General features: G+C 40.5%; 1 long non-coding RNA gene across 1 annotated transcript; it reads left to right on the forward strand.

Annotated features, from left to right (window-relative positions):
- LOC141560009 (uncharacterized) lies at positions 1-3,642 on the forward strand. Its single transcript, XR_012487613.1, has 3 exons — positions 1-164; positions 882-947; positions 2,853-3,642. It is a non-coding gene; the product is annotated as an uncharacterized LOC141560009 (long non-coding RNA).
- The last annotated feature ends 460 nt before the right edge of the window (positions 3,643-4,102 follow it).

Here is a 4,102-nt window from a genome sequence, read left to right on the forward strand (position 1 = left end):
AGATGCTTAAACATCCAGGGGACTGCCACTGCTGCTTCCAGTGAGAAGACCCCATGATCTGGACCACCTGTGTGTACAGCTTCCAGTTACCCTCAGTCTGGTTTAGCCTGTCTTAGCCTGGTTTGCCAGATTGTGGCCGCCGTGCCTGCTATATGGAGATACAGGTGAGAGATGAGAGTCAGGTGGATCAGGTGAACCCCAGAGGTAGATGAGCAGCCCTCATACACCAGCAGAACCAGGCTTCCTCGAACATACACTATACCCCTTTCTAAAAGTACATAAGAAGAGACAGATGAGAAATGAAGGTAAATGGAAGAATCACTGGTGGGAGACCAGGCCTGAAACACTGTGGAGGATACTTTACAACCCACCACTATAGATAACTCAAACAGAATGGGAGGCTCATAAAGGGGACAGAGGAAGATGAAGATAGAGGGGAATGTGTGATGTCCCCTATTTAAGTCAGTGGTAAATAGTGAAGGGGAAATTGTTCTTTCTCTGGGAAAAAAAGGACTTTTGGAAAACGGAGGAGATGGCAAAGGAAGGGTTTGAAAGAGGGGGAAATGTAGGGGTGTGTGTGGGTGCCCTGTATTGTTTTTGCCTAGATTATGTGTGTTTGCATGGGTCCATACAAAAATAGCTTGCAGGGAGGCAAGAATGGGTATCTCTAGAATTTCTTCCTCTACCCTTCTTTAAGAAAGACTGATTCCTGCCAGGATGTGGAAGCAGGAACTTGCACTAGACACTACTAATCTTCTCTCCTCATAAAGGTGGGGGGAGATTGAGTTAGAATTTTCTCTCTCTGTTCTCTTAAATATTGTTAGTCTATAAGAAATAAATTTTAGGTTCCAACTAAGCTTCTGATGGTTATCCCTTAACAGGAAAAGAGGCCCCTTAGAAGCAACAAGGAATTCTACAAGGAATACAGAGATTAAAGAAGGAATAAAGTAAGTATAAGAACCACGAATAAAAGTCTAAAGTAGAAAAAGAAGAAAAATAATGAAGAAAATAAGGGAAAGAAATCCTTTTGAAGAAAAAGAAAATGAGGGCAGCTAGGTGGTGCAGTGGATAGAGTACCAGCCCTTAATTCAGGAAAACCTGAGTTTAAATCTGATCTCAGACATTACTAAACACTTCCTAGTTGTGTGACCTTGGGCAAGTCATTTAACCCCAACTGCCTCAGCAAAGAAAAGAAAGAAAAGAAAAGAAAATGAAACAAAAATTAATAAACCAAATTTTTATATACTTTATTTTTAAAATTAATTTTATAAGTATAACTTTTTTTGACAGTACATATGCATGGGTAATTTTTTTTTCTTTCTGAGGCTGGGGTTAAGTGACTTGCCCAGGGTCACACAGCTAGGAAGTGTTAAGTGTCTGAGATCAGATTTGAACTCCGGTCCTCCTGAATTCAGGGCTGGTGCTCTATCCACTGCACCACCTAGCTGCCCTGCATGGATAATTTTTTTACAACAATTATCCCTGGAACTCACTTCAATTCTGAATTTTCCCCTCCTTCCCTCCACCCCCTCCCCTAGATGGCAGGCAGTCCCAAACATGATTAATAAACCAAATTGAAGGGGAATAGAAGAATGAGGATTTATTTTATTTTACTTTTTCATGGAAGAGGAGGAATTTACCCAAGTACTTAACTGAGAGAGAAAAAAGACAAGAATTAGAAAACAAGATAAAGAAAGAACAAGAAATTAATGAGTTAAACTTCAAAATGAAGAAAGGAATAGAAAATGAGAACGTAGACATGGTTCAAGAATGAGGGAAAGAGAGTGTGTGGGAATGAATAGGATTGCCTGAAAATAGGGTAAGCAAACATAACTGAAGAAATGAAATACTAGCTTTTACAAAGGAAGAACAAACAAACAAACAAAAACAATTAGGAAAAAATAGTTTTAGAAAAAAGAATAGTAGAACTAACTCACAATTTGAAATGTGAATAGATTAAAGAAGGGGTGGCACTGCCTGGTTTGTATGGCCCTTGAGCTTTTTTATATTCTAAAAAAATTTTTATTGTTTTTAAAAATATTAAAAAAAAATTTTAGTTTATGAATCACACTAAAAAATGCAGTTAGTCGGCCAGATTTGGACTTCTGGCTGTAGTTTGCTGACCCCTAGATTAAGTTTTCTATTAAAATTTGTGAACAAACATTTATTAAGCCCCTTCCGTCTGCCAGATACTGTGCTAAGCTTTGAGGCAAAGAGTCAAAAAACAATCTCTACTCTCAAGTATTCACAGCCTAATGGGGGAGACAGCATGTAAACAAGTATATTCACACAAAATAGATATGGGATAAATTAGAAATAATCAGCAAAGTGAGAGCTCTAGAATTAAGGATGACCTGAAAAGGCTTTTGTAAGAGGGAGAATTTTAGCTGAGATGAAAGAAAGCCAAGTAATCCAGGACACCCCTCTCTGTCATGAGGAACTACTCACAGAAAAGCACAAATGTGGAGATGATGGAGTCTAGCTCAAGGAACAGTCAGGAGACCAGAGTCTCCAGATCATAGAGAACAGGGTGGGACTGTAAGATGTAAGAAGACTGGGATGTAGGAGGGGGCTGGGTGCTGAAGGTTTTTGAACCTAAAATAGGGTTGTATATTTGATGCTGGATGTGCTAAGAATATAGATGATCCCCTGATGAAAAATGCAATGAATCGATAACTCCCAGTGGCCCATTCGCCCATGCCTGGATGTTCAACCATATGGACCAGAAAAGAAGAAAGAGGGAAGATGGGAAAGGGAGGGAGAGCGAAAGAGGGAGACAGAAAAGTGCAAAGAGAAAGGAGGGAGAGGCAAAAGGATAGACACAGAGTCACCAGCCTCCTTTCCTTTTCCAGAGTCATCTGGGTCCAATAGCATAGACAGAGGTCAGGAATGACTGGAGATGGCCCTGGATGTAATGGGAGAACATGGCCTTTCTAAGCTAAGGCCCTGACCAACTCGCCTTTTGGCTGAGGCTGCACCCACTCGGTGATGAAGGCTAGGTAAGAAATGAGGCAGAGAATGACCTCCTTCACTCTGTCCAAAAAAAATCTGCTGGGAAGGGAAGTTCTGGCCATGGTTCTGGAGGAGAAAGTTAGTTCCTCTGGTGACTCCGCCCTGCCTCCCTGGCTGAAATCCAGTTCCAATGCATGTCATGGCATCTCCTTCCTTGTAACGTGCTGTTGTCTCCAGAGACTGCCGATCGCTCTCTGGTCTAGAGGAGAGACTTCTTCTTCCAGAGAGTCGCCTCAAGTCTGGCCTAGAGCAGAGACACACTCTCTCTCTGGAGTGCCGCCCTCTTTTATCCTCCCAGAGAATGGGCGTGGGATATCGCAAGGGTTTCTGGGGAAAATTACTTCAACCAATGAACTTGCTCCTCCCCAGGAGTTCACAAGTAAAACTCCCAGTAAAGGCCAGAACTAGAGAATTGTTAAGTACCGACTTAGCACTTAGTAAGAACCTAACACTCCCTAATGTCTTGGTCCTCTCTGAGAATGAAGGACTAATAACAACCTTTGTGAGGAGGAGCTGCCCCACTGGGGACCCAAGTAGGATTGGCCACTTCAGCAGCATATCCTTCCTCTTCCCTTCCCTCCCCTTTCCTCTCTTCCCTTTATCGTACCCTCATCTGCAAGATACCTTGGATTTAAGGACTAGATTACTTTCTTTCTTTTTTTCTTTCTTTCTTTTTTTTTTTTAGCATAACACTCTATTCCTTTGCATAGTTCATTATTTGTCTCATAGCTGCTGCTGCTTGTTGTTGTTGTTGTTGTTGTTGTTGTTCTTCTTCTTCTTCTTCTTCTTCTAATAAGGATGAACTGTTTATTTAGGTATTTATTTATTTAAATTTTATTTTTTATTAAAGCTTTTTATATACAAAATATATGCATGTGTAATTTTTCAACATTTATTCTGTAAAAACTTCTGATCCAACTTTTCTCCTCCTTCCCCCCACCCCCTCCCCTAGACGGCAGGTAGACCGATACATGTTAAATATGTTAAAGTATTTGTTAAATACAATATATGTATACATATTTATGCAGTTGTCTTGTTGTAGAGGAAAGATTGGTTTGTTTTTTTTTTAGAATTTTTTTTCCCACAGTAT

The sequence above is a fragment of the Sminthopsis crassicaudata genome, chromosome 3 (assembly GCF_048593235.1).
Source record: "Sminthopsis crassicaudata isolate SCR6 chromosome 3, ASM4859323v1, whole genome shotgun sequence".
In the NCBI taxonomy this organism is placed as follows: Eukaryota; Metazoa; Chordata; class Mammalia; order Dasyuromorphia; family Dasyuridae; genus Sminthopsis; species Sminthopsis crassicaudata.